Source organism: Poecilia reticulata, unplaced genomic scaffold (assembly GCF_000633615.1).
Source record: "Poecilia reticulata strain Guanapo unplaced genomic scaffold, Guppy_female_1.0+MT scaffold_643, whole genome shotgun sequence".
NCBI lineage: Eukaryota > Metazoa > Chordata > Actinopteri > Cyprinodontiformes > Poeciliidae > Poecilia > Poecilia reticulata.
Genome location: NW_007615392.1, coordinates 1 through 10,604, shown reverse-complemented (window position 1 = coordinate 10,604; position 10,604 = coordinate 1). Strand labels below are relative to the sequence as shown.

Sequence of the window (10,604 nt, the reverse complement as noted above, 5' to 3'; positions counted from 1 at the left end):
ACTTAAGTAAAATGTTAATGTGGTACTTTGACTTTTACTTAAGTACATTTTTGACTGTGTATTTGTACTTTTACTTAAGTAAACTTTTTGAGTACTTTCTCCACCACTGATCATTACCAATAATTAATAGCATCCTGCCCTGCAGCCATCATAAGCTGTCACCTCTCTCTCTTGTAAACATTGCTCTTCTTGTTAAATACTGTGAATAATTAGTCATTTAGTCATGTAAATGTTTGTTGTCTTATGTGCCGACGAAATAAATGTTCAGACCTAAGAGCTCAATGTGTAAAATCATTTTATGTTTTTTTTTCACTCAAGAGATTTGACTGAATTTTAGTCCATCCTGATAACTAGGAATGCACCGATAGGAAAATTTGGACTGATACAAATTTTGATTTTAGTATTTCTGCTTTGGCTATATTAACAGATTGGGTTCATATTAAATACCAGAGAATCATCAGCATAACAATAATAATCCACCCCACTAATTATCATACAATTCAGTAAGCAGTTGCATATAAAACAAAGAATTGATCTGAGCTCTGTGGAACTTTCTAACCAGGAATGCATTGGCCTCCACTTTGGTACCAGTCAATGTTAGTCATTGTTTTACATATCAATATCGTCCGATAAGTAAAACTGGGCCGACGTTAAGTTTTGAAAGGTAGAGAAATATACATGATATGTATAATATTGGTAAAATAAATTATTGGCAGCAATATTATTAGACATCAGTATTGGTGCATCCCTATTTCTAACAGTTGCACAAGGGAGATTTATCATACAATATTCATTATAGAAGTTAATAATTTATGTAGGATAATAAAAATTATCCTACATAAAGAAAATATATTTCTAATTTCAAATTCAAAACTGTCCATGTCAGAAGTACAGACAGTAAGAACATGTTTCCTTGTACAATGATATTCTTAGTTTCCTGGTCACACTGGATGGCAAAATTATAAAATGTTGGATAAATAGTAAAGCAGGCAAAATACAATAAAAATAGGAATATAAACTTTACAAAAATATAAACTGCACAAGGACAACGTAGATATTTTATGCAGATTAGCTGGTATGTGCAGCAATCAGTGAAACAGTGAGGAGCAGCAGCGATAACCGGTTTGTCATTTGCTCTCTTCAATGAGAGCAAATAAACAGCAGTATGTTTGCTGGTCCTTGTTCAACCTGAGGTCCTCCCTCCCTCTCTGTGTCTGTAGAACTGAACCCCAGTGAAGCTGTTGTCTTCAGTACTACCAAAGGCAGAAATGAGGATTCCACCTCTGATGTCTGCGCTCCCCTCAACGCCGTGAACAGCAACGACAGTGTGACCGGAGGGAGGAGCAGATCCAAGGACTGTGGCGTTGCTGCCCCGGTTCCTCGCCACGGCCATTACCCCGGGAAGGACCAGAGGAGGAACTACCAGGTGCGCTGGCGAATGGAATACCTGATGGATTATGACTGTAGGAGACACGGCCTGATCTGCATGGTGTGTGGAGCCACTCTGGCGACGCTGAAGGTCAGCACCATCAAGCGGCACATCCAGCAGGTTCATCCTCACTCCCTGCTGTATGGCGCTGAGGAGAAGGAGCAAGCTTTGCTGAGCTACAGCCAGACCGCCCTGCACTTTGTCCACTCTGATGACTGCTTCTCCTCCCAGGACCATGGACACACACAGGGCACTGCCTCTCCCACACAGCTTGGCACTTAGAAAGGGCTTCTGTCTGTTTTCTCTCCTGGCTTCTGTTCAGAAGCAGCCCTTACTTTTCTGTCCCTAAACCATAAAAATGGATGACTCTTCAGTTCACCTCTAGTGTGAAATCATAGCACGATTGTGTTATAGCAAGAAAGAGTGTAAAATTCAAGTTTACAAAAGTGGGATAACCTCTTTAAAATCCCCATTCAATTTGCTTCTTAGTTTCTACTAGGAGGCTGAAAATGAAGTGATGTCAAAATGTCAAAGCTTCATGAACATTTAAAAGTCCAGTGACTCATTAAGAAGGAACAATGACACTTTATTTAGATTTCCTTTTTGGAAGCTACTGATGTCTTTGCACAAAATGAACCAAATCCTGGCCAACAGAGTGGATTATTTGCTACAACAGATGACACATGAAAGCCATGTGAATCTGCCTTTTCCATATGATGGAATCCATAAATCAGTGCTGAGAGCAGCATAAGAATGCAAAGCCATATTTCATAACAAGTGAAGCTGAATTGGACTGAAGCAGAACCTCAGGCAGAGTCTTCATGATGACAGGTTGAGAGTTTCTACTTGGATGATTTCACTCAGCAGGTTAGATCGCTGAGGGGCAAAAAGATTGTTGACAGGACTCAAACATCTTTACATTTAGACGAGACCTGCAGCCAGGATCATGTTGAGCTGATTAGATCTCTTGTTTTTATATTTTGCAAGCTTGATCCACAGGACTGGTAGTCTCGCGATTAATGTCCAACTGTTAGCAGTGTCATGAACTGAATTGAGCTGGTGCTTTAAGTGGTTCTGAGCATTTACAGAATAATCCCTCAGGTCCAATATTCCCCATCAGACATTACTGCCTGTCAAACTGCTTTGTTCCTACATTTCGCTTTAATTAGCTACAAAAAGAGCAAAATAGTGTTTTTGTTGCAGGTTTCCTGTACCAGAGGAGACATTTTCACACAGATCCTTTGCCAAGTTGTTACATATATGTGGCCACATCACTGGCCCATCTGCTGGGTGTAGGAGCTGCTTTTGTTTTATTGCTGCAATGAATTATACCGGAATCAGCAGTTGGTGACATTGTGATGACAACAAAGGCTAAAGTAAGAAGCAATAGAAACAGTAAACATTAACATAACATCATTAACATAACAAAACTAATCAGCTACATGTCTGTCAAATGGGCGCTAAATATATTTGAAAGTGTTCTCATTGACTTAGATTATAAAATAGTTGAAAAAGAAATATTGAAATTTTCTAGTATTAAAAATATGTTTGGGTGATTTTTTTTTTTCTCAGCGATAATTTTTCACTACAAAATTATAGAACATTTCAGTGAAATTAAAGCAAAGCTAAAGAAGTGTCTCTTTCTCCATCATGGCTTTTCTCTGCCACCGCTACATGCGCTCACTTTATTAGTTTTTGCTGCATTTAATTCACATTTTGCCAGATCAATATTCAGTGTGCACTGTTGCATCAAGCTTCATAGAAACCATCTTGGTTTCTAGCAAATGGAAAATATCCTGAGGTGACTAGCTTCTGTCTCAGTGTCGGCTTTAAGGATTCTGGCAGCTGGAATTGAACTGTTGTTAATGAGATGAACTTACAAATGAGTCTCTGGGCTTTAAAGGTTTTAGGGACACCATTGAATATTTATTTGCTCATATTTGGGGCTTGTTTCTGGTCAAGGCCCAAGTCTTTTCTCAGGAAGTTAGAAACCGAGTGACAGATGAACACAACGCAGCACTTTGTCCCATAAGCTCTACTAAACTCCACCCTTATCTGTGTGCAGCCAGTAAAATGTTTGATGTTTTTGCTGATGACAATGAATGGAGCGTGCAGCGAGCCACTGCAGACTGCTTAGTCCTTGTTTACAAGTGCAGGTGAAGGATGCCCTCCTCAGTTGTCCTTTTTAATCTCAGTCTAGGTAATACAGCATCATGCATCCTTCCCATCAGCCAAATCATCCTACCTTAACACTGCACAAAAATGTGTAAATATCTGAAAATGAGTTGTATTTTTCCTTTGTATGAGCACTTTTTTGCATCCTGGTTTTTACAAAATATGTTTGTAACTAAGTCCAGTTTTTCTACTTTATTCAAAATTGAACAATGAAGGCATGTTTTAACGCTGGAGAAATGCTTGTTAAATTTATGAATTCACTTTGCAGACTTTGTTTCAGCTTCATTGTGTTTTTTTTTCCCCATTCAGTGTACAAAGTTTATGCAACACGTAAAATAATTCTATCATAGAATGTCACTTCTTCTTTTTCTTCTTCTCTTGGAAAACATATCTCAGGGATTCTGTTTGCATTAACACTTTAATCAGTGATTGTTTTTCATTTTGTTTTTCTTTTAGGCTGTCTCTGTTCAACACTTCTGGATTTACATATTGGCTTCAGTTGTGTCACCGTCAAACAAATGCCACAGTGAATTAAAAGCTATGTTTTAAAATAACTCGAGCCCAAAATTCTGACTAAAAAAAATATAGATTTCTGGAGAATAAATCAAAACTTATGATGTTAAAAAAAAACCTCATTTGATGAGTTAATTTTAGTGATGCAACGATGTGAAAATTTGGGCCGATGTTGATATCTACACATTTCCCAACTATTTCTACAATGTGAAGAAACAATCATATAACGCTGACATTGTGTCTCTGCTTCAGTTATCGCTGCATCACTATCACTGTCACATGACCAGACAAACCGCCTGCTTCAATCACATTCACAAGCAGCAGTAAGGGAGTAAAGCAGATCCCAATATGTTGAAAATTGACTAACATTGGCCGATACTGATGCTGATGTCAATATCCCTACTTAATTTCATTTCTCATATATCAAACCATCCTACCTTAACAATATCCGGGTCAAAATGAAAAGCTAAAAGGCACAATGCTTTAAAAATGACCTTAGGTAGTCTGAACTGTATCTTAGCCTTTGTCATGTTATGGTGGGATCATGACTCTGTGGTATTTATGTGGGACTGACATTCATAAACAGTTGAAATGTCTTTAATGAAGGATAAAATCTTTAATCCAAAGCTAACGTAAAGTGACACGACAGAACAGGCTCCATCTTTATGGCTCCTCGTCTGACATAAGCACTTAATTCATGAGATGATGAAGTGAGACATGATGCGTTGCGTGTGCCTGTGTGTGTGTGTGTGTGTGTGTGTGTGTGTGTGTGTGTGTGTGTGTGTGTGTGTGTGTGTGTGAGAAAAGTGATTGCTCTGCCCCTTTCCAACAGGTCAATGTGTGAAATGTGCATCCTGTCATCAGTGAATAAAAACTCATTGGCCCTCTAATCCTTTCTAAAGTGAGATTTTGGTTCTGTTGTTTTATATTCTCTTCATGGGTATTTGAAGGCCAGTCAACATTATACAGTTTACATCTACTGACAGTGTAGATTTATAGATCAGATGATGGTTAATATGCCTCCTAGAATGTCAGAGCAACGCTGTGACCTCCAGGATGTTTATCACGTGGTGTCACAGTCAGTGAAGGTAAATTTATCTTTTGAGTTCTGGAACATTTTACTTGGGATGAAATGATTAATCATGATGAATCGATTATTTAAATAAATGCCAACTAATTTAGTACCGTAATCATTAATAGATCAACTGGAGCATACAGATATTAAAAGAGGCCATTTGCTGAAAGAACAGTAACTTATCTAAAACTGTACAAATATATACATTTTGCATTTAAGATAATAGCACCATTGTATGTAAATATATTCTACCAGAACTTGTCAACTGGCAGTTTTAGTTCCACCTGGGTTTAACATAGTAAAATATCTCCTGATGTACGTTTTGCTGTCTTATTAATTAATCAGTTAATCCAAAAAATATTCAACAGACCAGCCCTCCACTATTGATGTTAAGTTCAGCAAAATAAGAGTTGATGTTTTTTTTTTTTTTTTTTTGTTTTTTTTTTAGCTTTTTTTGCGACAAATGATCAAGGGTTCACTGAAGGAATGCTGTTATTGTATTTTAGGTAATAAAATGTGTATTTTATTATTTAAAAAAGGAATTCAATTGTTTGTGTTATTTTTCATGTATTTCCAAATATTGTACAAAATAAGCTTAATTGGTGAAATGACAATTGTTAAAACTAGAAAATTTCTGAAGAAATTTAAACGGGCCCGTCGGTTGGAACCCAGCGTTCTGATGCTACAAATTAGCATCAATACTAAAGTAAGCTGTGATACGCAGCGATACGAGCCGCATTAATGGTGATGGAAGAAAATTAAATAAACTATAATAACAAAGAGACATTCTATTGGGTGTAGAACAATAGGTGCCTGCCATGCAATACATGGAGGCAGAGACTGACTTGCTTCACAAGTCAATCCCTGCTCTCCCTATGCATTGCTATGGGCAGGCCCCAATAATTGATTACTAATATAATCATTAGTTGTGAGGCAGGTCCTACTAAACAGAACACATTAACGGATCAGACGAGAGTGGCTATCTGAATAACAAGTAGCATAAAAAACTTAAAGTTGCTTTGAAAAGTCCTTTATTTTCTGTGATCTTTAGGTCTATTTCAGAAATCCAAATAAATGAAATATGTAAATAAAAAACCTGCTGCAAATGTTAGGCTGTTAAAACTTTTTAAAGATTAAACACATGAATCCCCAGTCTGACAGGTAAACATTTCATTTCTCAACTCATTTTAAGCAGCAGTATAAATTTGAATGTGGCTTTTCATAATTCCAGCTTTATAAATAAAAATCTTCAGTCCTCTTTCTGACTGGACACATTTCAGGACAAGATGGAGAATCCAGAGAGGTAAACAGATCCACAAAGAGCCGCAGACCTTTGAGTTGATTTTATTAATTATTTCACTTTGACATCAGTACAGAGACCACAAACATTTTTGCAGTTTTCTTTTTCTTTTTTTTTATTCCTGCAACATCTGTCCAAAAGCTTCATAAACTGGAACCAAAGTCATAGCTGCTACAAAATCGTTAGTTCACAAAGTCCAAATACCAATTAGAGCTCAAGCCAAACGAGTCAGGAAGCAGAGTTCAGATCATTCCTGTCACTCTCTCCCATCACATAAACACACAAACAGGAAAAGAAGGGAAAAAAAAACATGCTATGAGAAATGATATTGAATTTCCTCTGCATCATATTCTACACACTAAAGAACTACACTCACTTTGTGATGTTTACTCTGGCAGCGCCATGACACCAGCCACTTTGCTTTTCTAGTTTTCACCTGGATCTCTGAGAGGCTCTAACAGCACAACATTCATGAGCTAAGTGAATATTAATGACTCAGCTGACATGGCCTCATGTCATCAAGCATGCAGATTTAATTTTCCGTTTAAAAATAAGACTTCTTGCAAGTTTCCTTCACTCCAGCTTTAACTTAAAACTGCTGATGACTTCTAAGGTTTATTATGATATCAGTGATTGGAGGTTTCATGGAGAACATGGTGTTAATATTCATAGGCACTAACTTTAGCAATAAAGACTGAAAAGATTTCTATTTTTATTGGCCATGATATTAGTTTTAATCCATCCACTAGAACTAAAGTAAAAAAAATCTGAACAGCCAGACGTGAGAATTATTTTGTTTGGTAGTGTTGATTTCTTAAATCTTACATCCATAAAAGAAACACATGGTAACTATGTTCTGGAAGCTAAATCCTTTTCTAAAAAACAAAAAACGTAACTTTATCTCTGATGACATTCAGTGCGCCTCCTGTGGGACAGAAGTGGCAGACACGAAGCGGCAGGGTCGGTGAACTCTGACCTGTGCAGGTGAATCACACAGAGGTCATGCATAGGAGGGAGAGAGTTCAGCAGCCGTGTCCATTCAGTATGCAGGGAGACATGCAGACAGGACAGAACAGCTACAGCTACAGGTGTGGTGTCGACTCACTATTCACACTTCCGTCCCTTAACGTAACAAAGGTTGGACTGCAGGGCCAACACGTCACTATGGTTTTAAATCAGGTTCAGAAAACACCACGGAAACAATCACAAGTAGTAACCTTATTAAACAAAAGTCAGGATCAACAATATATTACTGGCTATATAGGGGAGGGGTGAAAACCTGTTCCAGCTTACACTATGACATGCACTGAGGCTGTCAAAAAAACAAAAACACAGGAGTTCTACAGTAACCATTTCAGAAAGTGTTCCCATCATCTCCAGCTACTTTACTTAAAATGGCACCTTCTAATATAACAACCCTGAACTCATCTCATTTCCTCCTTGGCCAGAGGAACATTGTATGGAGTGTAAAATGTGTCAACATTATAGTCTCTGCTTTTGAAGAGTACATTTAAAAAAAAAAAAAAAAGAGGAAAAAATTAGAGAAACGATCACAGCACAAACTTTTATTTTCACTTTTACATTCAATTTTAATTTCAGCCATTATTTTCCAGATGACCTTCCACCTTTGGCCTGTTGTCTAAAATTAAACTGAACAGCTTTGAAATTATTCATAATTCTTTTTTTGGCAAAACAATTCAAACCATTCACATTTTACACTCAACACAACAGCAATCTGAGAAACCATGTGGGGATTAAAAGTTGAACACATCAATGTGCCGCTTAACCTATCAGCTTGATTCTATAGGGGAGGACTCAAAGAACTACTGGTTAAAAAGAAGAAGCTCAGTAACACCTAACAGAAGTCTCACTAAGCCGTTATCGAGCTGGAGGGGAGTTCAAGCAGCCATCCTAGAGTTTATACAGGTAGCACTTCTAAGTAGTCATAATTAGAATCAAAATATACAAGTGAAAACAAGAGCCGAACATTTAGAGGACTGAACAGGTGCAAAAACAGTCAAGACTACTATGATTGTAGGGGTGGGGGTGGGTCGGGGTCTTCCTTCAATATAAAAGCTTGGCCGATGTGTTCCACGGCGCAGAGAGCCTGTCGCTTCTCAGGGTTATTTACAAGAACAGACGTTTTCAGAAAAAAGCTTCTGAACATGATGAACTAGACCAAATTATCACAGCTGGTTCAGGGGTGGGGGCTACCTCCACCTGCCCAGGCGTCAGGGAGGGAGAAAATCAGTGCATTGCAGAAGGTTCAAACACTGCCTGTGACTGAAAAACAAACGGAAGAGTCGATCAGGAGGAGCAGAGCCAATCCCAGCTCCTGAAATGAATTTGTACAGAATGTAACATTGAGTAAAAGGTACAGTGAGCCTGGCCACAGCTCCATAGAGGCTGTGTGACCAGCCGGACGCTCCTCGGTCTACCTGCAGGGAAGCGTGTGCTTCCTCGGCAGACGGGTGTTGCTCGGAGGCAGCGCCCCGTCCGCCCTGATGCTCTGTACGTGGTGGAACCAGGTCATAGATTCAGTCTAGTTCACTCAGGCTGGCCTTCCCTCTGCAGCTGGGAATGCTGCAGTGTCACATGACCTGCTCATAGGCATGGTGCCTCATGGCTCTGCAGGCACGCCTCTGATTTTATGTTTGCAAGTTAAGCTGCGCAGTAGTTTTACGTTGAACATTGAGTAGCTGAGTATCTGTCTAGCACGGTTCAGTGTGTGTGTGTGTGTGTGTGTGTGTGTGTTGGGTGGGGGCACAGGTGAACAGGTCTGGGTTACTGGGGAGGAGCTGGGTGAGATGAAGGGTTGGTTTTTCCAGAGTGATGGAGATGAGGATGAAGATGACATGTGAGATCATTCAGTTTTGCTGCGTTTCATAGCTCCCGGAAGTTTCTCTTGCAGTCTGGAAAAGGAAAGCAGAACAAGAATTACTCCAGATCAGACATCAATAATGCATTACACAGGAACCTTATGAGCCTGAGCCTCATAAGGTTCATAAGGCTAGCTGAACCTTATGAGATAAGCCGATTGCTGATCTCCCAAAATTAAGGCAATCCGGGGGGATTTATTGGTCCGTATATCCTACCTAGATCGTTCCAGATCCACCTTACATCTTTCTTACAGTGACAAATTGGGAAAACATCAAAGTCTACTGTAAAAATCTTGATGTCTACATAAACCGGAAGCAAAGCTAGGCCTCCAGTGGTCAGTTTGTTTTCCTGATTCCTGATGTGAGTGACACATCATCAACATGGACAGAGTACAGCAATAGGTTCTAATATAAATAACTGATTTCCTTTCACTTACTTTGCAATTGTGTTGTTGACTTGGGTACGCACAAGATCGATGTAATGATCAATCTGGGTCTGCAAGGAAAAAGAACCTTAAGTTTTTTTATTTACTTTATTAAAAAGACAAACATTAAAACATATGAGATACTTCCACATGTAACTGTTAAGAGTTCATCTAGGTTTTCTGAAGTGAAATTCTGTAAACTACAGGCCTATATCTAATCTTCCTTAATAGTTGCTAATCAAGTGTATGAGTATCTGTACAGTAATAACCAGTTTGAAGAGTTTCAGTCAGCTTCATAGCACTGAAACAGAACCTGTGAAAGTTACAAATGATATTCTCTTAGCCTCACATAGTGGACTTGTGTCTGTTCTGGTTTTGCTAGATCTGAGTGTTGCTTTTGACACAGTTGATCACAATATTCTCCTGAGCATGTAGGTCTGAAGGGAAGAGCGCTAGGCTGGTTTAAATCCCATCTGTCCCACAGGTTCCAGTTTGTTCATGTGAATGATAAATCTTCACACTCCAGGGTTACCGGTGGAGAACCACAGGGCTCTGTGCTTAGATCAATTCAGGTTCAATTAGGAAATACATGGCAACAGTCCTTGCTTGTAGTACTACACATAGTTCCAATAATAATTATATATTTTATTTAAAAGGCACACAAGGTGACCTCACAAAAATTAAAAACAATTAATGTTACAGAAAAAAATTCCAGATAGATAGATAGATAGATAGATAGATAGATAGATAGATAGATAGATAGATAGATAGATAGATAGATAGATAGATAGATAGATAGATAGATAGA

At 38.6% G+C, this 10,604-nt stretch overlaps 1 long non-coding RNA gene across 1 annotated transcript; it reads right to left on the bottom strand.

Moving 5' to 3' along the window:
* Positions 1-7,301: 7,301 nt before the first annotated feature.
* On the bottom strand, positions 7,302-9,961 carry LOC103461129 (uncharacterized). Its single transcript, XR_533054.2, has 2 exons — positions 9,809-9,961; positions 7,302-9,404 (listed from the first exon to the last, which is right to left on the bottom strand). It is a non-coding gene; the product is annotated as an uncharacterized LOC103461129 (long non-coding RNA).
* Positions 9,962-10,604: the final 643 nt, after the last annotated feature.